Genomic DNA, 27907 nt, shown 5'->3' with positions numbered 1-27907 from the left:
TCATCTACTGCCAGCCCCCAGGAGGCAGCACCTTCCTGCCAACTGCTCCCGTGGCAAACCCCACATTCCCCTCCAGCCAGCGTTCAGAGGCTCCCCAGGCCACAAAGCCAGGCCCAGTCACAGACCCCGGCTCTCAGCTGGTCCTCTCTGCACCACCTACCCTCAGCCTGGGACCGTCTGTCTGGTTCTGTATCTATATAGGTGGTCGCCTCATTCCCCACCTGAATGTGAGGGCACGTCTCCCTGACTTTGTCTGTCACAGACCCACCTCAATCCAGCAGGTGCCCCCCAAATGCCTGAGCTAGGAAGTGCCATTATTAGCTCTTCTACAGAACCACGCAGGGTATTCTGCCCACTCCCCACAGCCAGAGGACACTTCCGTGTGCAGGGAGAGGAGCTGGGGGCACAGGCGGGACACACATACTAGCCCATCCCTCAGGGTGTCACCCTCCACTTCCTTGGAACTCCCAGCTGTTCAGGGCTGAGGCAGGCAGGCCCGTCAGTGTGAAAGAGCCCTCCCAAGCCAGTGATTTCATGCTTCAGGCATTTATCCCCAGAACTGGCCAGGGAGCCCAGCAGGCCAAACCCCCTCCTGCTCACAGAGCCAGAGCAGACACAAGGGTAAAGCTGGACAGTGTTAGCTCTCACTTCCTTCTGCAGCTTTGACTGTGTTCCCATGGCCTCCTCAGTCTAAAGGTTGCTTCTCTGCCTTCCACAGTCAAAGCCAACAAATGAAAATAATCACTAGTGGGAGCTGGGCGGGAGTACCCAGGATTCTGGTCAATCACTCTTCAACTCAGAACAAGAGGAAGGCCTGCGGCATGTCTGCTCCTGCCCTCCTCCAGCCAAGGATGAGTAAGTACTTCTGCCCACAGAAAACCTTCAATATATCAAAGGCCGGATCCAAAAAGCCAGGAATTCGGGTACCTAAGGTATAATTTTCTCCCCCTTCCAAAGAAATCTTAAATATTCAATTCATCTAGTTTTAAAACCAAGAACCACCAACATGAAATGTTATTCTATAGGTAGAACAAATAAAAGAGCATATGCTCTCTTCCTAATTAGGGCAGCAAGGGAGAGGAGGAGAGAAGGAATGGACAGGAGGAGGGATGGCACAAGATCCAGACAGGGCAGAGAGTTCAAGAAAGAAAAAAGAACACTGGGGAAGAAAACCAGAGAGATACAAGCCTAAAAGAAGGAGTGAGGCAGGAAGAAAAGAGGAGACAAACTAGGTAACTTTTGAGAAATGCTGAAGGTCACAGTTTGCTGTTGGCTCGGAGTGCTCAAGTTCAGAAATCCTTACCAGGACATGAGCCTTTGTTTACAATTCTCCCCAGTTCTAACCGTTAAAAATTCCTCTGTTTGAATCCTTAATCTTTCCCCTTTCTGGGCTAACCATGCCTTTAAGAACCTGGCACTAGTTCTGGACCCTCTCCTAGAAAAATATATTTTTTTACATAAGATTTTGCATGCAATTTCAGGGGCTTGTGGACCCTAAGATACAACTGCTTCCTCTGAAAGGTCCACTTTGATTGGGAGACCCGTAACAGCCAGAGAGAAAACATCCCAACTGCCAGATTAAACTCAAACAAGGGCAGGATGTGTTGAATCTTACGCGTATACAAGCCATCATATCAAGCTTTTAAGAACACCATTGGCTCCTTGGACCTTAACATCCTTCCCTGGTTACCACCCCAATAATGGTACTAGAAGCAAGGCTGGTTACTTGAAGGGGCTAGCTGTGTGTTTGGATGGCTAAAAGGTCTGCCTTTGGTGGAGGTAACAATCTATTTACCTGGAAATTAACCTTTTAGAGATCAATGGGATTATTAAATTACCCACAGGCAGTAGGTCCCAAATCTGAATGTGCATTAAAAATTACCCTTGTGCTGGGGTGCCTGGGTGGCTCAGTGAGTTAGGCGTCCGACTTCGACTCAGGTCATGATCTCGCGGTCTGTGAGTTCGAGCCCTGCGGCAGGCTCTGTGCTGACAGCTCAGAGCCTGGAGCCTGTTTTGGATTCTGTGTCTCCCTCTCTCTCTGACCCTCCCCCATTCATGCTCTGTCTCTCTCTGTCTCAAAAATAAAAAATTACCCTTGTGCTGATTTAAAATGCAGATTATTAGTTCAAAATTTGATAGTCTGATTCAGAGTGTTTTTCTAATGAGCTCCTAGGTGATTCTGATGCAAGCAGTCCCCAAACCAAACTGACACACTGTTCTTTAAAAATTGCAAGCCTGGGAGGATGGGTTTCTGGGCCAGCAGATAAGCAGATTCCCTGCTCATTGTAGTGTCCTCATATACCAGGGGCAGGACTAAGCACATATGCAAGGGAACTTACTATGTGACTAGGTTTTGACCACTGCATCAGAAAGGCTACCTTTACAAGGTAAGAAAGGATAGGAATAAGGCAGGATATAAAAAGTATAGTGCCAGGTGAAACACTCCAAGGGCCTTATGGCAGTGGTTCCTAGATCTGTGGGCACATGAAGAATCACCTGGAGTATACTTCTTACAATTCAGATTCTCAGGCCTCGGGCTGCTGGGAAATATACATTCGTACCAGTAACAAGATTCCCTAGTTGTTCTGACACACATACAGGTATAGAAACTTTCTTGTTTATGGTATCCATAGGCCTAAGGTTATGTTGATCAAGATACAAGACCATTATACAAGACAATTATTGCAAAAATGCTTTGAAACACTAAAATGCCCTCAAAATTCTCCAGCAAAGAACAGTGAACATTACCAGGGTTTCCTTCTTGTCTCTTTTTCTTTTCCTCCTCCCCCTCCACCTTCTTTTTCAGGGGGGAAACCAACTAGAGGAGGTGGGCCATGCTAAATGCCCGGAATGGGTTCCAGATGGTGAAGATTTTGGCCTCTTGGCCTGACTGTCCCTCCCTTACCCTGGAGTACTATACAAATATTATCATTTTCTGGCTGTGCAGTGACATGAAAATGTCTGGGAGGCACTAGGTCCGTGTCAAAGAAACTCATACAGGGAGAGAGTATCCTCTTTGGTCCAGAAGAGAATGCCGAAGCATTTTCTGATCTTTACAAGGTGGAACTTCCACAGAGGAAGGAAACCATCATGTGTCCAAACTGATCCACACCAGGCTTGGCATGTGATTGGGGGTTGGGAGGAGGCATCCAGAGAAATGCTGCAAAGACGGCCCCGTTTCAGACTGCTGGACAGGGAGGTCCCCGCACAACACGCTGCAGCTCCTCCACCCTCGGACAGGACATCGTGGCAGTGAGACAGCCCCACCCTTGTCTAGAATCCCCCTAATGGCCAGGTACTCCTTTTTACTGTATTTCCTCAATTTGACTCTGATTTTTTTTTTTTCATTTTGATTTCCTGAAACTTGGATGTCTTACAATCAACATGTAGACTTAAGGTGATCTTTTTTTCCACCTGAAAATTTAGTGTGTCTCAAACTTGATGGTGTTTTAAAATTCAGAAAATAAGGTTTACCACCTCATTTAACCCTGAAGCAAGCTGTGAGGCAGGTATCATTATTCTCTTTTTTCCAGATGAGGAAACTGAAGCGCAGACAGAGTTCACAGAGCAAGGGAGCGACAGGGCCAGGACTGGAACCCAGTCTTTCGTGCCTCCTTCCCAACATTCTGTGAGCACATTTAAGGGTCTGAAAAATGGCTTCCACCCGAGTTACTGCAATGCAAGAAAGCAAAAAGTGATTTTCCTCTGACTTCAAATAGAACTTGGAGAAAAAAATGGAAAAATGGATAGGGTTTGTTTGGTTGCTATTGTTTATTTTAGACCATAACTGAAGTTTCTTTATGACTTTAGGAACTTAAGACTGCACCATACAGAGAACTATTCCTTTTTTTTTTTTGTTAATGTTTATTTATTTTTTTAAGAAAGAAAGAGACAGAGCACGAAGGGGGCGGGGGGGGGGGGGTGAGGGGCAGAGAGAGGGAGATACAGAATCTGAGGCAGGCTCTAGGCTCTGATCTGTCAGCACAGAGCCGTGCGCAGGGCTCGAACCTAAGAACTACAAGATCATGACCTGAGCCGAAGTTGGACGTTTAACAGACTGAGCCACCCAGGCATCCCCAGAGAACTATTCTTATAATGATCACATCTGGCATGTTTAATTTAAAATGGTCCTCAATGGAACAACAATTATCAATTTCCTGCTTGAATTTACTATTTACTTTTGAATGTTTCTAATGATTTTTGGCAATCAGGATTTTAAGGTGTTGTACCTTAAGATATCTAGCATTTTCTGTCAGCTTGTGAGGAGCAGGAAAAAATTTAACAGAATAAATCATCATCAAAACAATAAAACCAAAATGTTGTTCTCCATAATATTCAGGAAGTGCTCATTTTCTTGAAATCAGCAGGGAGGTGGGTGGGGAGAGAACCCTCCCCCATATACACACATACATAAACTCAAAGAAAACCACAGCCACTATTGACATATAATATTATTTCTAATTCTTAAGAAATGCCCTTCCAGGGAGGCATTTATTTCCATTTTTCAGATGAGCAAACTCAGAGGGTTTCAGTGACTCGCCTGCCATCGCATAGCTTGTAAGAAGCCTGGGTTCTGGTAGCACTAATCATAAAAACACAGGGGCACCTGGGTGGCTCAGTCGGTTAAGTATCCAACTTCAGCTCAGGTCATGATCTCGTGGTTCCTGAGTTCCAGCCCCACATCAGGCTCTGTGCTACAGCACAGAGCCTGCCTCAGATCCTCTGTCCCCCTCTCTCTCTGCCCCTCCCCAGCTCGTGCTTTCTCTTTCTCAAAAATAAGTAAACATTAAAAATGGTAATAATAAATAAATAAAAGCACATATTATTGCCATTAACAATGACCTTCCCTAATCATCTCCATAGTTCATGAGGTAGGGACCACACCTATTTTATTCTCCACTGTATGCTGGAGCCTGACTCCTGTCACCCAATAGGCTTCCATAGCTACTGCCTGGTGGGTGGATGGAAGGAAGACAGAGGGAGGCTGAATGGAGTAAGTGTGCAGTGTGCTGGCCCCCCAGGCAGGCGCTCCTTCCACCCTTCCATTCCACTTGTTTGGAGTCTGTGCTCTGACAATCTGTTTGATCGGCTTCATTCTCTACAACTGGTATCACACTTCCATAAGCTGCTCTGATTTGTGTTCTCTAGAACTATGTCCATCTCCTTATTGGAGCCTGATCTATTCTGGTTCCTTTCCCAGTCAGTCGCTCAGCAAAGCGTAACTGACAGCCAGCCATGTGTCAGGTCCTTTCTAAGGTGCTGGATAGAAAACGGGGTAAGGTGCGCTTCCTGTCCTTGGGGCTCTTCCAGCCTGAAACAGTGACCTCTGTACTCTCTGCTGAGCTCTGCGTCCCTCAGCACTTTCTGCAACTACCTGCCAAACTCTCTTGGCCTCCACCAGCACTTCTGCTGTTTCTTTTGGTTTTTTTTATAAATTAAAAAAAATTTTTTAACCTTCATTTATTATTGAGAGACACAGAGAGAGCATGAGCATGGGAGGGAGAGACAGACAGAGGAGGAAACGCAGAATCCAAAGCAGGCTCCAGGCTCCGAGCTGTCAGCACAGAGCCCGACGCGGGGCTCAAACTCACAAACTGCGAGATCATGACCTAAACTGAAGTCAGACACTCAACCAACTGAGCCACCCAGGCGCCCCTGCTATTTCTGATGCTTTGTTTTGTTATTTTTGCAGACATAGGAGGGCCCAGTTGTGATTCTACTCTCTTTTAGTGTGTTCTTGTACTTTTTCACTTAGGCTATGTTTCACATGCTGGCAGGCAGCATCATACAAAGTTCTGTTGAGTTCTGAGATGGGTATGACCGGAAGGAGCCACCTGGGGAGTGAAAGAAGCCCCCTGTCTTACAGGTGAGGAAACAGAAGGTACACAGCCCACCCCAATCGCTAGTGGAGCCTGCTGCTCTTGCCAGTGTCCTTCCGTGGCACCTACCATGCATACCAGTAGATGAGGGGTTGGTTCGGAAAGGGACCACAGCCTGCTGAGTTCTAACAAATGATGAATCGAAAATCAAGTTCTTTTATGAGGCAACTGAGGTAGGGTCCTGGCCCAGAGTGCACAGGCAGTGGTTGAGGGGACTCTGGCCAGAGATCTCCCAGTGCCAAACGCTGCAACCATGGTTCCCATTCCACTCGACTACTGAACAACTTCCCAGATGCATTTTAAACATCACGCTGTAAGTGTGCTGCTTATTTAACAATTCAGTCAACAGCATGGCTAGGAGCAGCATGAGTTTGAGGGTTAAGAAGGACATGGACCCTCAGGTCAGACTCTGGCTTCATGGCTTACTAGCTGCGTGGTCAGGAGCAAGACAACCTCTCTGAACCTCAGTTTTCTTATCTTTACGGCAAGGACAATAACAGCGCATTGACCCCACAGACACCGTAAGGATAAATTGAGATAGATGATGCCCAGTAGAGTGCCGGCACGTGGGGAGTATTTGATAAACATTAGCTACTATGACCTTCCTTGGTCACTATGCTCTCTTCAGATTTTATATTCAAGAAATCTGTAGCAAGCGGTTTGACCCACTACTTTTTGTCTCTTAATAAATTATTTCACTTTATTTTTTTTTCTCTACTTACAAGCAGAAATATACTTAGTGTTTCCAAAAGTATTAATTGTTTCTGGGCCATTCAGTAAAGAAAGTCAGGCAAGGGTACAGGTATGAGATTTCTAATGTACCAACTGATATAGACATGCAACATTAAAATCTGATGGCCTATTAGAAACAAGTTTGGAAGTAGTAAGAGTGGAGTAACAGTTTGGGAACCACTTCATCATTAAGTTTTCTCCTGCAAAAAAACAAAAACAAAAACAAAAACAAAATACCTTCATAATGCAGTATTTTCACTTCTTCAGAAAAGTAACATCAATTCTTGGAGTAGCCCAGGAAGTTTTTCCCTTCACATCTCTAGATCCAGTGTTCAGGGTGAAAGAGACTATGTTCTGGGCTGCAGACTTGTGAGGCAGACCTTATTTGCACATGCAAATGATAGCCATCTAGAGCACTAATGTGGGCCTGGGGGCAAGCAGGGACCCCAGCCCCGCCCAGGTTTCTCGCCTGGTGCCTGATTAGGGAGCCTACCATCCACTAGGAGAGGATGTGTGTGAGAGAGACTCAAAACACCACGCACGTGAAACCGCGCAAATGAGCTCAGTTCGGAGAAAGCATTAGTCACTGACTCGTGGATGGGGCAGGTCAACATTCAGGGGAGGAAGTCAAGTGCGTGGGTTTGGGTGCCGGGCGCTGCGGCCGGGTGCTTTCTACAAAGCATCTCAGGTGGCCAGGTTAGCAGTGCAGTCACCGCGTGGCTTTTATGTGTGCGTGCATTCACACAGCCAGTGGTGTGGGGTAAAGCAAATACTTATGGCAGAATCTGGGGAGTTTTCTTATTATTTTGGATCATAGACTAACAAGAAACAAAACAATCATGGCTCTCGTGATTAAAATAAATTTTATTTGCTTGTGTTTAAGGAGTGTGTGTTCCTGATGGTGGTGGTGGTGGTGGAGTGTACAGAGAGTGAGGGGTGGGGGGTGGAGGGAGGGGATGGAAACAATGAAGTGGTATTTAGAAACAAGAGAATGAGATCACAAAGCTGTTTTCCCAAATTGCATCTGGTCTTCCTCTCTACCCCACAGCTCCTGGCAGTGTAAGCTGGATGCTTGAGGCCCAGTCCCCTGCCTTTAGGATCTCCCCCTGTGCACCCACACTAACCCCAGGCAGGGCTCTCAAAGAGCCACTGGGAGTCTGTCACTTCCCTACTCAAAGGAAAAACCCACTGACCTTGCTCCATGTTTAGGATTTCTGTATCTTTAAACCTCCTGTGGAGTTCTAAAGTTATTCCTAGTTATTTTGTTTGTTTATCTGTTTGCTTTTCTAACTAGAAGGACTAAGAAAATCCTCAAGATAAGACATGTCATCAAGCCTATGTTTATATCACATTCCATCTGGGGCTTCTGAATGTTGCTACATTAATTTTAACTTTAAAAAATACTATATATGGTGTGAGCCCAATTATGTAACAAAAAGGGGGATAGAAAAAAGGCTATAAGGAAATAAACTTCATACTTCATATTTTAAAATTAAATATGTTATTCTTAATAAAAATAAATTAACACTATAATTTAGTATATACTATCTATTATGGACTGAATGTTTGCATCCCCACCTAACCCACACCCTCCCCTCCTCCCCCCACCCCCCAAATCCATATGTTGAAGCTCTAGAATGGCTATATTTGGAGACGGAGCCTATAAGGAAGTAATTGGTGTTAATAAGGTCATAAGGGTGGGGCACTGAGCAGATAGGATTAGTGTCCTTATCAGAAGAGACACAAGAGAGCTAGTGACTGCATACACTCTTTCCCAAACTCCCTACCTCTCTCTCTCTCTTCCTCTCTCCCTATCCTCTTCCAACCTGCACATGTGTACACACACACACACACACACACACACACACACAGGCACAATGAGGGAAGGCCATGTGAGGATACAGAAAGAAGGTGACTGTCTACAAGCCAGGAAGACATCCTTCATCAGGAACCAAATCAGCTGGAACCTTAATATTGGACTTCTAGCCTCTAGAACTGTGGGAAAATTAACTTCTGTTGTTTAAGCCCCAGTTTTTAAATTGGCTAGCTCCTCTTAGCCCATGGATGAATCCTGGCCGCTCTGTAGTGGACAATCCAGGAAACCCTTGGTACCTGTCATACTTATGTCTTTTGAGAATATGAGTCATGAGAATTTATTTCTGCCCCAAGATTTCCTTGGAACCTATGGCCCTGCTTTCCTGGACATGTCTCTGAACCAGAGATGGCAGTATGAGACAAAGGTGACTCCACAGCCTGGTCCTGAAGGAGTCCACCGTCCAAGAGATTCCCCAGGACACCCTATCCAACCAGGTGTTGTCTTGGCAAGAATGCACAGGGAGACTCTGAGAGAAGGCAGCAGGGGACAGCAGGTATCAGCTACCACTGTAATCTCAACAGAGAGACCAGCTAATGTTCTATTTCTCACCAAGGCAGATCTCTGGAGCACTGGGATCCACAGGGGTTACACAGCAGCCCTGAGTTTCCTGAGCTTCCCTCTGTCTCCTCAGGACACGGCTCTTCCTTGAACCTAAGGAACCTTATTTCCTTCTAGCTACCCCCCTCCACCCCGTGGTCCTATGCTCCAGCACACCTAACTTCCTGCGCTTTCTCAAATTTTTTTATACATTTTTCATCTCCATGTCTTCACATATACTGTTCCCTTTCCTTGGGATCACCCTGCCCAGTTTACCACCAGATGAGCTGCCGAGTAACCTCCACAGTCCATTCAAACGTCTCCCTCTCCTTGAAGACTTCTCTGACACTCCAAGGTAAAGGTCTTCCACCACCCCCTACCAGTGTGTTTTCCTTTACAACACGTACCCCACATCTGGTGATTATTTGGTTAGGGGAGAGACTGTACCTTATCCCTGTGTATAAACTAAACTTCTAGCATTGGGTCTGCACATAGCAGTGCTCAGAAAAGGTTTTTGATTAACTGATTGCAGGGAATTGATTACAGAGAGGGAAATAAAGCTTGGGTGGGAGGGAGACAGAGACAAAGAGACAAAGGACAAAGGAAGGACAAAGTGGCAATAAAGGAGTCAGGGAAACACAAGGCGTCAGCAAGACACAACTTTAAAATGAACAGTGAAAAATCTTTTCGGGAATAAATGCATTTTCCCATTTCAAGCTAAGGTTTCATTTCTTTTTTTTTTTTAATGTTTACTTATTTTTGTGAGAGAGAGAGAGCAAGCAGGGGAGGGGCAGAGAAAGAGAGAGAGAGAGAGACAGAATCTGAAGCAGGCTCTAGGCTCTGGGTTGACAGCACAGAGTCACATACGGGGCTCAAACTCACAAACTGCAAGATCATGACCTGAGCCAAAGTTGGACACTTAACCAACGGAGCCACCCAGGCGCCCCAAGCTAAGGTTTCATTTCTAAGTAAACTATTTCTCTGTTTATTTTCAGTCCTAGTGAGCCCCGATGCCCATTATAGAACCCTCTTTAGACAACTGAAGCTTTGTCCTTAGTCACTATTCCCACATATTTCAAGCACAGAATCCTATTTTCCTCAGAGCAATACCTAAAACTTGTTTCCCTATAGGCTGCAAACTCTCCAAAATGGGGGAGGAAAGCTGTACAGGTACAGTCATTTGGGAGGGTTTCCACGATGCTAATTTCACAGTTTCTGACTGGGATGATGAAGTACCACCACCTAAGGTCACACGTACTGGAGATAACAAGTAGTCACAAGTATTTATTGTGACCCTAGGTCACAAATCACATTGTGGCAATCCACCAAGAGAAAATGCCTTCTTCATATCTCTTCTACAGTATCATCCCAAGCAACTTCATAAACACTCAGAAACCTTATGTTTAAAAAATATTATTAAGGTTTTCACAAGTGGCTCCCCAAATCAGAGGTACAATCCACACAGTAATTATAGTCTTAAGGACAAGACCTCAGAGGCTGCCAGAGCAAGAGAGATAATTTCTTTTTTCTAAAGAAAAAAAATCTCTAATTTAAAAAAATGTTTAAACATGGTCAGTTTGTCATTTAAAAATATTAACACCAGACCTTTGGGGTAAGATGGCAGACTGAATATATGTACCTAATTTTGTTCCTTCCATAAATCCCACTAATACATAGTAAAGAGGGTTTTTTTGTTTTGTTTTGTTTTTAGTATCTAAATCCCTAAGTATGGGGAAAACGGCAACAACATTTTGGAAGCTGAAACACGCTGGGTGGTCCAGTGGTCCTGAGATCAGACCTGAGAAAATGGAATCTCAAACCAGCAAAGGGAAACTGAAAACCAACCTGATTTACCCCACAAAATTCTCCAAAGTCTCAGATGGATGGCACCAGGCGTCTGGCCATGGGAGAGGAGGTGCATTAAAACCAGAAGTCCAAGGCAGACTCTCTGGGAAGTCAGGCACCTGGTGCTTTCTGGCCAACAGAAGTCTGCAGCGTATTCACTCTCTGGAGACGGCAAACCAAGGACTTTGACTGGAGTGCCAGGTCCAGCTGAGAAAAATCGAGTCCATGTTTACTGAATACTGAAGCAGTGGTCCCCAACCCTTTCCCCCAACTCAGCTCTCATAGCAAGGGTGGCTTGACTCATCCTTCAGGCAGACTGGAAGATGCCTCTTTGAAGAAAGTGAAACATTTCATGAAGCATCTAAAAAGATGATCCTGGGAGAGGGTCCCCAATAGCTAGTGTACCCAGACTAAACTGACCAGACCCAGCTATGAGCTCAGACTTCCAATTGGCCTTTTCTCCCTACTCTTACTCTGGAGCAGAAAGCCAAGAATGACCAGATATCTGATAAGTCCCTCTGATAGGGATGATAAAGACCCAAACAAAAGGAAAAGGTCAGCTTAAAGGAAACAGAAACTTTGCAAAGATAAGAAAACTCTGAAAAATATATCAACAAATACTCTGAGGGCTACAAGAAAGTATTGCATCCTTGAAGCAAACCAAAAAAAAAAAAAAAAAAAAAAAAAAGGATGTCATTAAAACAATAAAATGAAATGTAACAATCAAAAAACTAAGAAAAAGGTCTTGATTATTAAAAACAGTTTAGCAAAATAAAAAAATTGATTGAAGGCATACAAGACTGAGTTAAGGGAGTCCTCAGAAAGTGAAGATAAAAATAGGTAATAAAAAAAAATCCAATATCCAAATAGTAAAAGTACCAGAGAGAACAGAAAGTGTAGAAAAATATCACCACTGAAATAATTCAAGATGATTTCTCAAAACTGAAAGATACATTACCAGACCAGAAACAGCCCACCCAGTGCCCAGCATAATGTAAAGAGAACCTCATGTTCATGTATCGTTTTGAAATTTCAGAAAACCGGGGACAAAAAGAACTTCCTACTAGTTTATAGTTACATGTAAAAGATTATGAATCAGAATGGACTGCTTAACAGCAATACTAGAAGCCAGGAGACAAGCAATCAGAAGTTTAAAAGAAAATAGTTTGCAACCTAGAATTTGACATCCAGCCAAACTATGGGTCGAGTGTGAACACAGAAAAAAGAATTTTCAGACACAAAAAGTCTCAAACCACTTCTCTCCCATGAGCTCTTTCTCAAGAAGTTACTGGAAGATAACCTCCATCAAGATGAGACAGCAAGGGCACCTGGGTGGCCTAGTCAGTTAAGCATCCAACTTCGGCTCAGGTCATGATCTCATAGTCCATGAGTTCGAGTCCCACATCAGGCTCTGTGCTGATAGCTCGGAGCCTGGAGCCTGCTTCGGATTCTGTGTCTCCCTCTCTCTCTGCCCCTCTCCCACTCGCACTCTGTCTTTCTCTCTCTGTCTCAAAAACAAAGTAAACATTTAAGAATTTTTTTTTTTTTTTTTTAAAGATGAGAGAGCAAATCAGAATGACATTTCTGATGGAGATCCAACAGAGAGGGGAGATAAAGGAGGGTGAATAGAGATCCCGGGTGAACAACTCTGTACATGCATATGGGGTGACCTCCCAGACTGGAGTAATGGGACCAAGGACATGCTGAGGGCCCTCATCACCAAGCTCTCTGGAGCCCACCACACCTAGTTTTTAACCTGAGGTCAGAACACTGGCCTGAGCCTATCTCAGAATCTCATGTACTTGGTTCATCTTGACCATGAACTTGACCATGAAATTGCTGCCCTCACCTCTTCAGCCTACTCGTCACCCCATAGAACTGTTCTATTCGACCGACTGTCAATGGCTAAGGATGGTAATGAGGACCTCAGACGTAAAAACAGACAGCAGTTCTGTCCGCCAACACACCCCTCCAGATGTTTAGTACCTGACACATATTACTACCTTGGGAAAGTCAGGGACCTGAATAACCGAAAGTCAGATTACTCTGGTGAGGAAGGAAGGAGAAGCCCCTGGCGGAGAGCACAGGGAGCCCTTGAGGGAGCAACCTTCTATTTCCTAACCTGGGCACTAGATGACATTCTGCTGTTCTTTAACCAGCATGGATGTCTCAGACACTCTTCTATACACAATATATGTTTTAGAATGAAATAACTTAAGAAAGTAATTGTAATACAAATATTGGAAGCATTAATGTTTTTCCTCCTGTTTAGAGACCTCCCCTTCCATGTTCTTTCTCTGCAAAGTGATGTACTTCATTTTACAGAGAAAATCATAACTGTTTATATAATATGCTCATTTTGTGAGATGTGGGTATGCCTTCTGTAAAAACTTTGAGAATCTCCATTTTGCACTTTCACAGTGTCAGGCAAAAATTATATTACCTGGTAAAAAGTGGCGTGAAGACCAGATGAAATTAAGTCGGGAACCAGAAGGTTCCCCATCTCTGACTGCAGGCCTAAGTCTAGAGTCATGAGAGTCTTAGGAAGCATAAAAGTTAAGGACTGAGAGCCTGGGCTCTGGGTGGACTATCTGGGTTTGATTCCTACCTCTACCAACAAGGCAACCTCCAGCAGGTACTTACCATGCACAGCCTCAGTTTCCCCACTTGTAAAATGGGAATAATCATAGTACCTACCTCTCACTGTAAGAAGTAAATAAATTAACACATGTACAACACATGAAACAATGCCTGACATATACTAAGTGCTCAGTTTTATTACTATTATATAGATAAGCAACTGTCTTACTATGCATGGCAACTATCTTTCTACAGAAGAAGTTATTTCCATTGAAGAAATCCATGAGTGTGGGGACTCACTGTGGTCAGCCCTTCTCCTCATGGCCTCCTGGTGTTCCACAACTACCACCATCTTCTAGTCAGTGGCTGCTCGAAGAGGCAGGTTGGATGAAGCAGGTGGCCTTTGCAACAAATTGTCCAAGCCTTTTCACACTTGGGACTGGGACATGGTTCCCTAAAAATGGCAAACTTGGCTTGCAGGTGGGCTGTCAAACGGCATAGCTGCCTCCTTCACCAACTAGCATCAGCCAGCACACAGGGGTGAGCAACCACTTTGCTGTAAACACGAGTCACACATGGGCCTCGGCCCCAGTGGAGTGTAGGGCAAACAGCATTGGATGGGGCGCTGGGAGAACTGGCTTGCAACTGTGGCTCTGTGTGACCCAGCAAAGGTCACTCAACCTCTCTGTGCCTAAGTTTCCTCACCCACAGGGTCAGGCACATCACCCAGATTCAACATACTGAAGTTCAAGGAATCTAGGCACATGTCAGCTTTCCCTTCAATAGCATATAATTAGTGTAGGGGTAAGAGAAGACACTCATAGGACAGTGAGGCTTCTGAAAACACAGCCCGTCATCCAAAACTGACTGCAGCGCTGGTGGTGACCTGCTTGGGCTTCCATTCCCATGTCTAGGCAGAGCCCATAACAACGTTATCACTTTTTAAAACATACATCTAAACTAGTTCCTATTGCAGACAATTGGCAGGTGCCCAATTAATAGATTATTCCACCAGACAGTTGAATGCATTGGCCATTGGTCAAAAATGAGGTCACCACAATCCTATGTGCTATAACTGGAAAAGCCTAATGAAAAACAATTGTCTATTTTTTAACAAATAGGAATCCATATTCCCATCTCCCTTAATTTGCCTTGCTTGGTGTGTGGTTCAGGAGCAAAGGAAGATTTTGTTCAAGGTCAAGTTGGCTTTGCTCTTTGACTCCTTTGTTGTGCATTTGACTGTCCATGCATGTTTCACATCAGCAAATCCCCAGCCGGATTCCAGCTGACCTACAGGAATTTCTAGCCAACATTGCCAGATCCCTGGTCTTTCTCTCAAACCTGCACAGTCGGAAAGAACGGGTCAGGAGACTCCTGTCCCAGCCATCTGGACACACATGCTCAGTGGATATGCATAATATGAAGCACATGTGCTTTCTCAAAAAAATTTTTTTTTCCTAAGGGATACAGAGCTGTTATTAACAGAGCCTGTGGCATCCTTCCAGCACACAGACATTCCCAGACGAAACCATCCAGCCTGACCTGCTGCAGGTAAGATCTGCACTCTGATTTTACCAGTGATTCATCTACACTCTTTTGTCGAGCATTTAATGCCTCTCCAAGCATCTCCACTCCTTGCAAACAAAAAATCCAGGAGGAAAACTTTCAAAGCCAGTTTCTTCTCAGCTGCAACCCTTCCTTCCTTCCTCCTTCCCAAGACTGTCTGACTGAACTCGCAACCTGACCCCACCCTGGGCTGGGCCCTCCACACAGGCATTGTGGCTTCTCTTGCCAGCTGCAGCCTGTGCAGACAGAATACCTGGGAACTGCTGCCAAAACAGGAAGGTCGGCGCCTCTCAGAAGGGAGGCCTGGGGAGTATCCGTCTCCTAGGTGACTACAGATAAGAGATGAAGGGGCCAGGGCTTTCCACACCTCCAGTCACATTCCAGAGCCTTTCCCTTGTACCCTCAGTCTATCTGATTCATTCTTCATTCATTCACTCAGCAAACATACTGAGCACCTGCTGATATAAAGCCCTGTTCTGGAGCTGGGGACAAAAGGGGATTGAGATGTCTGTCTCTAGGGGCACCAGTGTTGCTGTGACAGGCCTCTTGGTGTAGGGGCAGCCCTGGACACCTTGGACTCCTCAGGAGCCCCCGGTGAAACCACCTCTCTGCACTCCCACACTGCTCCCACCAGTAGAGTCCCGAAGATAACATGACAAACAAGGCAACGGAGGGTTTGGGTAGGGGACTGGGCAGCAGATGATGCAGCCCCAGCCCCACCTCCTGGGCCTCATCTCTCCCTGAGCACAACAATATGGCTTCCAGAAATTAGGTCCACTTTCTGGTCCCAAGGACACATCTTGTCACAACCCATTGGAAAGTTGGCCGTGCTAATTGGCATACCTGTTGGGCTCTGATCTGGTGCGTGAATAAACCTTTCAAGCCTAAATCATCAACACCGCCTGAGTCTGCAAAAAGCCTTCAAAAGCCTGCTCATTACCAGTCTACAATGGAGCAAGTCTTTAACTGGATAGCAACTAACTTTTATCCATCATGGCAAAATCTGTGTTTTGCAAAGGGGGATTAGGGCAGTAATGAGGACCCCAGGCTGAGCCAGAAACCCCAGTATAGTAGCCCATTCAAAGGATCCAGCCATGAATAGCGGTAGAGGGAAAGAGAGAAGTTCAGAGTAGGAAACCAGGATATGAAGGGGGTGGGGGGGAAGGAGTCAGAAAGGGATGGAGAGAAAGGAAAAGAAAGGAAAAGAAGATAGGAAAAATCTAAAAGAGGGCTGCTTCCCATCCCTTTTACCATGGCCACAAATTCCATCAGGTGGTCGGCTGCTCCCACTAGGGGTCCTGTGGTCCTGTTCCTTTCTGAATTAGCAAAACTTTCCAAGGAGTCACCTAAGAAAGTGCAGAAACTCTCACCTCTGCTGAGGTCAGACTGCCTGAGACCAACAATATGGAGGACTGAGGGCTGAGCAGTCTGGGAGCCAGGCCTCACCCCTGCATTCTCCAGGAAAAGGAATGGGGCCTGAGGACCCAGGAGGGAGCACCAGGTCCTATCCTGATTGACACCATGCCCTGACCTGAATTAGATCCTGGTCAGCTGACCTTGTCTATTCCCACAGTGCTGGAGGGATTCGGGAACCATATTTTAGCCACTTCAGTACCTGGTTCTGGCTCCTCGCCTAGGCTCATAGTCCTCTGTCTCATTCCTGCTTCCCCTTCAAGCGCTGACCCATAATATCTCTGATCATGTATGGGAAGGCCCAGCCGAGACTAACAGGTTCTCAGACGCCCTTGATCTAAAGGAGAAGGTGAGCAGTAAAGGATTTGGTGGAGGAGAATGGCTCCATCACCCTTGTTCAAGGGCATGCCAGACCACCATGGAATAGTGCTTTAGAGTCAGGAGCTCTGGGTTCCAATTTTGGCTAAGCCACTTACTATGCAATCTCAGGAAAGTTGCATAACCTCTCTGGGCTTCAATGTTCTTGTCTGTAAAATGGGAATAACCATCCCACCCATATCACTAGGTTGCTTTAAGGTTTAATTAGAACGATATATGGGAACACCTGGGTGGCTCAGTCGGTTGAGTGTCTGACTTTGGCTCAGGTCATGATCTCATAGTTTGCGAGTTCGAGCCCCACATCGGGCTCTATGTTGTCAGCTCAGAGCCTGGAGCCTGCTTTGGATTCTGTGTCTCCTTCTCTCTGCCTCTCTCTCTCTCTCTCTCTCTCTCTCTCTCTCTCAAAGGTAAACAAACATTAAGAAAAAAATTTTTTAAAGAATAATATATGTAAAGTGCCTGACATAAAGTTGGCACTCATTATAATTTTCCCACATACATCCATACACACGAATAAGCAGGTTTTGTGACACATAGGGCCCTTAGCTGAGTGCTAGTCAAATGAGACAGGCAGAGGAAGGAGTAGCTAGTCTTTGTCCTGAGCCCCCTCTTAGGGCAATGAATTCTTTGGTCTTGTCTCCAGGATTCTGCCAGTCTGAGCAGTATGACACGTGGCCTCACCACTGTCTGGCTCTTACTCCACTGAGTTTGTGTTAGACAGCAAAGCAGATGCTATATGAGCAGGGGGCCAGACAGGGGTTCTCGACCCTGGGTGTATAGTAGAATCACCTGGAAAGTTAGAAAATACAGCCCAATAGGTCCCGCCCATCGGTGCTGGGTGACTTGGTCTCGGGTGGGTCTCCCCTGTCACTTCTAATGTGCAGGCAGCGTTGAGACCCCCAGGGATAGAGGCTGGGTCATCGGTTATTCCAAGAAGACTCTATTCCACTCTGCTGGACCAGGGAGGGCTGAGTACCGAGGCCTGGCTTCTCAGAACTTACTTCACTTCTCTGGGTTCTTGCATCTGTGAGATGGAGAAAATAACCCTGCCCAGCCTCCTTATCTGTGAGGGTCTCATGAGATGGTGGGTGTGAAAGCTTTCAGTACAGCATCACCTACTTGACCACCGTGTAAGTAAAATGCCAATGCCAGGATACCATAGACCATTCTACACAAAGGAGTCGTGCTTCCTCCTAGTACCTCTGTGGGCAGAGAGGAAAGACTGAGCATGCTACCCTGGGACAAGGCTCCCTGGCCCTCAGAGGCCAGAAAACAAACAGCCAGAATCACGACTCCACACAGAGGCCACCTGGGGCACTGCAAGGCCTTCCAGGCAGGCCTTGCTCCCAGGCTTTGGAAAACCCTTCCCAGCAAAGCTATACAGAGATGCCCTCCCACCACAGGGGGAAAGGAGCCCACAAGGAAGGCTCGGGAAGACACGTGGCTGGGAAGATGATGCTACAGAGTCATGATGGTAGCTGGGCCACTGTCTTCATCTCAGGAAGAAAAAGGGGCCCTAGGGAAGATGTTCCAGAGTGGGGGCACAGATGTGCCATCTGCACCTGCTGGCACCAGAAGAGGTCGCAGTCTGCATCACCATCTTTCCCTTAGTGTGCACATTCCTGCACAAATATTTACTGAACTACTATATGCCGGGCACTGTGCATCCCAGGGACACCACAAGCCTTGTCCTCAGTACCCCAAGTGCAGGCTGATTGCAAGCTCCAGGGAAGCAGCCAAAACATTCATGTGTTTGTTATATCCTGAATGGACCAGGAAACAGTCGTCGGAAGAGATTATGGGGTATGTTCTTTGGTAAAGAATATTAATCTTTAGGATACCTGCTTTGTATGTTAGGAATTCTATCAGAGAGGATTTGTTGTTGTTTAATACGGAAAAGTGAAAAAAAAAAAAAGCCTCTTCTGTGAAGTAAATTCCATCTTAGTATAGGTGTGGTGCTATTGGCTTCAAAATGGGCATGCTGTCCCCAAGCGCCAGCCCATCCCGGTGCTTCATCTCCAGGCCTGACTGCCCCTGGGAGCCCTTGGCCACCACACATCGCTGCCTTCTAGTCGTCTCCACTTGGACCTCACTTGAACTCTTATGCTGACCTCTTCCTCTCCCCCACATCTATCCTGCCAGATTCCTCCCAGATCCCAGTAGCGCGAAGCCATCAGCCAGTCAGCCTCGTGTCAGCCACGTCGCTCCACTCTGCCTCATCTCTACATCCCACCCTGCCATTTCATCTGTCTTTAACCTGCCCCCTTTCCTGTCTCCAGAGGCTCTGGAGCATCACTGCTTTCCCAGATCACTGCAACAGCCTCTCAAATAAGTTTCCTGCCTCCGTCCTCCACCCCTACCCCAAGCCACTGGTTTTCCATACCGTGGCCAGAGCAGTTTTCTAAAATGGAAAACTTATGTCACATTTCCCACTGCCCCAAGACAAAGCCCAGGCCCCTAAGCGGGACAGCCCAGGCTTTCAGGAGCTGGCTCCACGTGCTCTGCAGGCTCCTCTTCACACGTGCCACTCGGGGCTCTCTCATTTTCCCAAGCACAGCAGGCTCCTGGGTCTTTGCATGAACTGCAAGATGTGCTTCCTTCTCTTCTTCCTCTGGCTAAATCCTGTACTCCTTTAGCACCTAGAGCTCAGCAGGAATCTGCTCTGGAAAACCTTCCCTGACTCAGGCTGGACTGGGAGTCCCCCCACCCCAAAATCCTTGTCACAGGACTTGTCACTTAGCAACCGTTTACTTGTCTGGGTCTCCCGGGACGCTGTAAGAGTTAAAATGAAAGAAATGGCAAGGCATGACCTACCGTGAACAAATCTCAAAAATATGGGAAAAGCAAACTGCAAAATCATTCAATCATCCACACTATTTAAATATTTACCAGGTGAGTGGGTCCATACGGTATGATAAAATGTGTGTAAAACTTTCAAACACTAAACAATAATAGAGATCAACGGTGGTATCTACAGATGTTAGAAAAATAAAAACACACGGGAGGGACAAATATCAGACTCAGGATGGTGGTCGCCGGAGGGGGAGAAAAGAGAGTGGAGCAAAGTACTACTTAAATTGTACCTGTAACACTTTACACGTTTTTATTTTTAAGAGAGTTCTGAAACAAAACCGGCAAAATATCATCCATTAAACTTGGGGGATGGGTAGATGAGAATCTGTTACATTATTTCCTGTATATTTGAAATATTTCATCAGTACATTTTTTAAAACTTTTAATGAGGAACCAGAGTCTCCAATGCCCTTGTTAACATCCCGGGGGGCCTGAGCACACCGCTGTGGCTGCCCGCCCCACCACACAATCAAAAATGCAATCCGGTGTCGTAAACACTTTTATCCTCACTTTTGCCAATGAGACAACCAAGGCTCAGAACAGGTAACCTTGCTCAAGACCACCAGAGGCTTCCAGATTTCAGACCATATTCTTCGTATACAATTCCTACTATTTCATCCAAGAGAGAGCACCTATGTCAAACGGAGTACGTAGAGAGAATTCTAGATGTAGGAACAGGGCTGTATTCATATGTATTTATGACCCAGTGAGTGGAGACATTTCTGGGAAGAAGAGGGTGCAGGAAGGTGCAGAGTTGGAGACGCAACCAAACAAGTAATTTGGGGCTAGCCCGTGAAACTCAGTTAATACAAACCCACTAGGTTTGGACTCTGTCCTATAGGCAATAGAAGGCTGCTGGAAATGTTTAAGCTGGAGAGTAACCTAAGCAAAGCATGGTTTTAGGAAAAGTAATCTGGCTTCAGTGTACAGGAGGGTTGGTTGCCCATAGGAGATGGGTAGAGTCGACCAAAAGGAAGTTCCTGGAAGGATAAATTCAGTTCTGGAAATCATCCAAGTGTCCCACATAAGAAGTGGCCTCTGCTGATCTAAGGGGAGAATTGTTGGGTTGAAAAGGGTAGGAAGGTTTAAGCTACACAGAGAAATAAAAGTTCTCTCCAGCTTTCCAGGCATGGGGAAATGGTGTAGACATTTGGGAGATAACCTAATTATTTGCTTATTGAGTTTTTTTCAGGTGTTTTGTTTTGTTTTGTTGTTTTGTTTTGGCAAGGGGGTGAGGAGAAGGTAAATAAAGGGAAGAGGAAAAAATGCAAGACTTCAGTTTTGCTTCTAATTCAAGGTGATGCTCAGACATCCAGGGAGAAATGGAATGGCAGTTGGTGACATGGGAGCTCCATCCAAGAAAGCTGAAGAAGCAGATGACAGCAGCAGTGGTGCTGGCAGGATCTCTCTGAAGAAGACAGCACAGAGAAAAGCAGCGCTGACAACTGACCCGTGGTCCCCTGCCTGTGTCCAGGACAAGAAGACTAAGAAAAGAGTCAAGGCAGCATCGTGTTGAAGAAGAAATGGGAAGAGACTGATTCCAGTCAGCACAGGTGGTTGCCATAGTCTGAAGGTTTGTGTACCCTCCCCTCCAAATTCATATGTTGAAGCCTAATCCTCAGTGCGATGATATGTGGAGGTGGGCCTTTGGGATGTGATTAGGTAATGAGGGTGGAGTCTTCTTGAATGGGATCAGTGCCCTTATAAAGGAGGCCTCAGAAAGTTTCCTTGCCCTCTGGTCACATGAGGACACAGTGAGAGGACAGCCTTCTACAAACTAGGAAGCAGGCCCTTGCAAGACATTACATCTGCCAGTGCCTTGATTTTGGATTTCCAGCCTCCAGAACTGTGAGAAATAAATGTCCATTGTGTATAAGCCACCCGGTCTAGGATATTTTGTTATAGCAGCCTGAATGGACTGAGACAGTGGTCACTGGTGCAAAGGGGGTCAGGTATAAGAAATGAGCAAAGGTTCTGGATTTAAAGACCAAGAGGTCAGTGGGACCTCAAGTACAGCATTTTCAGCAGATGGCAGAGTCAGCCATGCCTGATCCTTGATCTTTTAGTAGCTCCTAACAGCAAGCTGGCCTTACAGCTGGGCATAGGCAGACCCGGATCCCACCCGCCAGACTCAGCACAAGAACCTGTGCCTGCCCAAGCCGTGCACTGAGCAATAGCCCCCTCCCACGGATGGCAGGGTACCCAGGCAGAGTAGAGCATGTGAAGTGGACTGGAGGAGACTACAGACCCATGCAAAGCAGCCATCTTCCTAGATAACCAAAAAGTTAAGCTTGGAGATGCATAATTTCATTTTTAAATGCAGAACATAGAATTAAAATGTGCCACATGTCACTTTATTTTCTAAAATGTATTTTATCTATATTTGCCTGACTTCTATGGCAATAAAATCATTTTGGCATGACACACATCTTACATAAATGAAAATATAATCCAACAAAATGGCATTTTAGGAGCCTTAAGCCAAACAAATGTTTGAGAAGGCCTTGTTTAAATTAAGTTGCCGTGCTATTTAGCTTTTTACAGTAATGTAGCTGTGTCTCCACAGAGCCTTGTGCAAGGATACTGTTTTGGAAGAGACAGGATGGGAGATGGGGAGAGGGAGAGGGGCCTGTGCTGACTGCTTGAAGACCAAGGAGTCAAGAAGTGAGGAAATGGAGATGATGAGTGAGATCCATTTTTATAGGCAGCATGGAGACGAAATGAGAGACATGACATAGTAGCTTGAGATGCAGGATGAGGTGTGATATAGGAGCCTGAGTGCAGGGAAGGATGCACCAGGTGAAAGACACCAGACTAAATGAAAGTCTGCACCCTGACTATGAGTCCGCCAGCCCTGTTCCTCCGCCCTGTTCCCAGCACTGTGGCAGCCAGGCTTGTCCGAGGCAGGAGACTGGAGAGTTCTCTGGAAGACACTAACTGTACCAGAGGAAAGACCTACAGAAACTCACATTTGGGAGACTTGGGTGAAACAGCCCAGTGTGCCACACCATCACCTCACAGTGAAGCCTGCTGCCACAACGACCACCTCTGCTACATAGACCTTCCAATGGCTGACCAGTGCCTCCTTATTAAAAATGAATGGGGGGCACCTGGGTGGCTCAGTCGGTCAGTTGAGCATCCCAACTCTTGGTTTTGGCTCAGGTCATGCTCTCATGGTTCAGAGAGCCCCGAGACGGGCTCTGTGTTGACAGTAAGGAGTCTGCCTGGGATTCTCTCTCTCCTTCTCTCTCTGCCCCTCTCCCTTCCCCAACATTGTGCGCACAGGTGCATGTGTGTGCACGCTCTCTCTCAAAACAAATAAATAAACTTTATAAATAAATAAATAAATAAATAAATAAATAAATAAATAAATAATAAAAAATGAATGAACAGGGGCACCTGGGTGGCTTAGCTGGTTGAGTGTCAGACTCTTGATTTCGGCTCAGGTCATGATCTCCCAGTTATAGGATCGAGCCCTGTGTCAGGCTCCACACTGGGCACTAAGCCTGCTTAAGAGTCCCTCCCTGCCCCTTCCCCACTCATTCTCTCTCTGTCTCTGTCTCTCTCTCTCAAAATAAATAAACTCTAAAAAAGAAAAAAAAAAAAAAGAATGAACAGCCAGGGACTACCAGACATTGAAGAAATCTTGCAGCACTTAACACAGAGAACAAAACAAGATAATAGAATAAAGGAAATGCAGAAAAAAAAACAGATAATGTTGAGAGCAGAAGAAAATTTGACAAGAAAAAAAAAAACTCCTATAAGTTATAGCCTAAAAGAATCAAAACGAGATATTATATTCATGAAACAAGATTCTCAAATTATCAAAGAACAACAAAGAGCTCTTGGAAATTAAGTCTAGTCAAAACGAAAATTTACTACATTAGAAATAAAGTTGAAGAACTCTCCCATAGAGATGGAAAAAAGGAATACGCTAGAGAAGAGAGAAGATGAAAATAATAATAATAACAAAAGGTTCAAGCCAGGAGCTCTAATATCCAAGTATTCAGAATTCAAGGAAAAAATTAAAAATTAAAAAAGAGAGAAAAAACAAAGGGGAAGAAATTGTCAAAGAAATAATTTGAAAATTCCAGATCGAAAGTGCCCCAGGTCAACAAATAGCAATTTTCATCATGAAATCTTAGAACCTCAAGGGAAAAGGGAAGGTTCTGAAGCACTTGAAGAAGAGAAAGAGGTCACTTACCAGGAGCAGAAATCCAAATAGCACCAAACTCCTGGATGCTGCTGAATGCCAGAAGGTAGAGCAATGACTTCAAAATTCTATGGGAAGTGATTTTCAGCCTAGATTTTTATATCTCCTACCAATCACTCGTACCAAAGTGACATTTTCCATCCTAGACAGAAGAGGATGATTTGGGATCCAGACAGTAGGGACAGCACCTGGGAGAAGTGAGGGCAAGTACCAAACAACACCTGTGATCCTGGCCTGATATCATCCATCCAGAAGGAAGGTGAGGATGGGGTTTCCAAGAGAAAATGTAACATAGGGAGAATTGGGGAAAATGCCTATACATATTTAAAAGCTCTATGGATGGGGCTCCTGGGTGGCTCAGTCGATTAGGTGTTCATCTCTAGCTCAGGTCATGATCTCACAGTTTGTGGGCTCAAGCTCCTCATCGGGCTCTGTGCTGACAGCTCAGAGCCTGGAGCCTGCTTCAGATTCTGTGTCTCCCTCTTTCTCTGCCCCTCTCCCACTTGTGCTCTGTCTCCCTCTCTTTCTCAAAAATAAACAAACATTAAAAAAATAAAAAATAAAATAAAAATAAAACTCTATGGATATTTTTATAACGGTGATTTAAAAAAACTAGAGGGGTGCCTGGGTGGCTCGGTTGGTTAAGCATCTGACTTCGGCTCACATCATGATCTCATGGTTCATAGGTTCAAGCCCCATGTCAGGCTCTGTGCTGACAGCATGGAGCCTGGAGCCTGCTTCGGATTCTGTGTCCCCCTCTCTCTCTGCCCTTACCCCACTCATGGTCTATCTGTCTACCTCTCTCTCTCTTTCTCTTAAAAATAAATAAACATTAAAAAAAAATTTTTTAAGCTAGAAAATAAAGCAAATGAAAAAAATAGAGCATAGTGGATTGAATTGTGGACCCTAACAAGATATGCCCACACACTAACGCCAGAAACTTGTGAATGTGGCCTTATTTGGGAAATAGGTCTTTGCAGATATAATTAAGTTAAGGATCTCCAGGTGGGATCATCTCGAATTATCCAAACTGGACCATTTCCAGTGACAAGTTGTCCTCCTGAGTTTCTCACAGAGGAGAGGCAAGAGGAGGAGAAGGCCATGTGACCACAGAGGCAAAGGTAGGAGCAATGTGGCCACCAGCCAAGGAACACCAGGAGCCACCAGAAGCTGGAAGAGACTAGGAAGTGTTCTCCTCTAGAGACTTGGAAGGGAGTGTGCCCCTCCAACACCTCGCTCTCCCACCTCTGGCCTCGAGAACAATGAGCTGCTATATTTCTGTTGCTTTAAGCCACCCAGTTTGCGGTGGTTTGTTAAGGCGGTGGTTAGTTTCAGGAGAAGCTGAAGATATACAAACAAGAAAGCAATCAGAGTATGCAATTTGGCTCAAAAATGAGTATCTTTATGTATATGTATTACTTTAACTACACATAAAAATTAATTTTAAAAGAACAAATGACATATTAGAAAAAACTTTTCAACATATACAACAAACACTGTCTAACACTAATAAAAGCTAACCAGGTATTTGTTTTATTTTGAATTAATTGTGAAGGTAGAAGAGTTACAAATCATTGAAAAGGAAGATAGCACAAAGGAACAATAGGGAAAGATTATAAATAATTCAAAGAAAATAAATATAAATGACAATAAAAATATGAATAAAATAATTCTCATTAATGATTTCAGAAAAATTAATTTTTTTTAAAGGAGCACAATTTTTGCCCATCATTTCTTGCCAGAAATTTAAAAAAATGAACATATCCAATATTGTTCAGGGTATGGGGAATCAATAACTCTTACACACTGTCAGTGAGAGTTCAAAATGGAACAACTTTATGAGAAGGCAGTTTGGCGGCACATAATAAAATTAAAAAAAAAATCTTTTAATGTTTATTTTTGAGAGAGAGACAGAATGGGGGAGGGGCAGAGACAGAGGGAGACACAGAATCCAAAGCAGGCTCCAGGCTCTGAGCTGTCAGCATAGAGCCCTACACAGGGCTCAAACTCACAGACTGCGAGATCATGACCTGAGCCAAAGTTGGACACTTAACTGACTGAGCCATCCAGGCGCCCCAGAACCTATCAAAATTTAAAATATTTTTGACCTTTGTCCTATTAATTCTATTTACAACCCTTGATCCTATAGAAATAAGCTTTAAATTTTGCACAACGATATTCATGTCAGCAATACTTCTAATAGCAACAAACTAGAAAAAAACTAAATATCCATCAATAAACAAATGTTTAAATATATTTTCAGCTTGTTATATGGAATACTATTTAAGTGTCAAAAAAAGAATGAGGGAATCCCAAATGTACTGACATTACAGTCATGATGTCCATAATATATTATTGAGTACAAGAGGAAAAATAGCAGGGCGCCTGGGTAGCTCAGTCGATTAAGCATTCGACTTCAGCTCAGGTCATGATCTCACGGCTCATGAGTTTGAGCCCCGCGTCGGGCTCTGTGCTGACAGCTCAGAGCCTGGAGCCTGCTTTGGATTCTGTGTCTCCCTCTCACTCTGCCCCTAGCCCACTCGCATTCTGTCTCTGTCTCTCTCAAAAATAAATAAACATTAAAAAAAAAAAGAGGAAAAATAGCAGAACAACAGAATTTAAGCACATTTTTACAAAGACCTATGTTATATGTGTTTATGTACATGCACATGCACTTGAAAATAGACTGGAAAGATATTTACCAATCTCCCTCTGGGGAGCAGGAGCAGAAGAAGAGAGTAGGGGAGGGAACTTCCACTTTTTATTTTATATTTCAATATTTTTAAAATTCTTACAAAACATTTGTCTTGAAATAAAGGGGAAATATAATTTCACTTAAGTGTACTTAAAATTTTTTTTTTCTGATTTTAAAATGAACTGTTATGGTTTAAAGTGTGTCTTCAAATTCTTTGACACGTCTCCATTCAAAATTATAGAAACTAATTTCCCTCCCTTTGAAGAGGACCCAACTAAGTGATTCACTTCTAACAAAGAGACTATGGAGGAAGTAGGGCTCTGTGACTTCTGAAGCTAGATCATGTGAAGGATAGAGCGCTCTCTCTCCTTCTCGTTCCCTCTGATTGTTTGTTCTCAGGGAGGCTGGCCACTGCATGACTTGGGGACACGTAAGCAGCTTTCAGGAAAGGACAACATGGAGGAGGAGGGAGGCCTCCCTCCAAAAACCAACCCCAACTTGCCAGCCAGCTCCTCCAGCCCTGGTCAAGCTTTTAGGCAGCTGCCGCCCCTGCTGACGTCTGACTGAGCCTCATGAGAAACCTTGAGCCAGAACCACCAGCAATGCCATAGCTAAATTCCTAGCCCACAGAAAAGGCAAGAAATAATAAATGTTTATTGTTGTCTTATGTCACTAACTTTTGGGGTGATGTATTTGACAGCAGTATATAAGGAATGCCTGTACCAAGCTCCCTGGGGAGGGCAGAGGTGTGAAAATGAAGTGTGGTCTTACTTTCCACGTTCTTACTTTATACATTCCAGGACTGTTTAGATTTTTTTCTAGTTAGTCTTTTATATTTAAATAAAGGGACAGAAATAAAGTTAGGCTTAAGTGTATTTTTAAAACATTCCTTCCCTGATTTTAAACATAACACAAAAGAAAATGGACAAAGTTGCAGGTCTGACACCAGCCAACCCCAGCCCTCCCTAGAAAGTAGCAATAACCAAGCCAGTGTGGTATTGGAGAACAAGCAAAGAGCACTAGAACAGAGCAGGGAGCCCAGAAATACACACACAGATACAGTCAACAGATCTCTGACAAAGGAGCAAAGGCAGCGTGGTCTTTTAAAAAATGGTGCAACACCAGGGCAGGCACATGCAAAAGCAAATCTGGACATTGACCTTACACAGTACACAAAATTGACTCAAAACAGATTACAGATTTAAACGTAAAACACAAAACTGTAAAAAGTCTAGAAGATAACATAGGAGACAATCTACATGACCTTTGATTTAATCATGAGTTTTTTAGGTACAACACCAAAAGCATGGTCCATGAAAGAAAAATATTGATGTGAGATT

At 44.7% G+C, this 27907-nt stretch overlaps 1 protein-coding gene and 1 long non-coding RNA gene across 7 annotated transcripts in view; one reads left to right on the top strand and one right to left on the bottom strand.

The window, feature by feature from the left end:
- Nucleotides 1–27907, bottom strand: part of SLC12A8 (solute carrier family 12 member 8) — a 139410-nt gene that overhangs the window by 68858 nt on the left and 42645 nt on the right. The gene's annotated exons all lie outside the window — the stretch shown is intronic.
- Nucleotides 531–12241, top strand: LOC131512423 (uncharacterized). 2 transcript variants are annotated; one of them, XR_009262128.1, is made up of 4 exons: nucleotides 531–855; nucleotides 5756–5866; nucleotides 9296–9379; nucleotides 10736–12241. It is a non-coding gene; the product is annotated as an uncharacterized LOC131512423 (long non-coding RNA). The 2 variants fall into 2 exon arrangements; XR_009262127.1 differs by lacking the exon at nucleotides 9296–9379 and having other exon boundaries at nucleotides 602–855.

The sequence above is a fragment of the Neofelis nebulosa genome, chromosome 5, assembly GCF_028018385.1.
Source record: "Neofelis nebulosa isolate mNeoNeb1 chromosome 5, mNeoNeb1.pri, whole genome shotgun sequence".
Lineage (NCBI taxonomy): Eukaryota > Metazoa > Chordata > Mammalia > Carnivora > Felidae > Neofelis > Neofelis nebulosa.
Note: the sequence above shows the minus strand (reverse complement) of the source record. Positions and strands in the feature narration are given on the sequence as shown.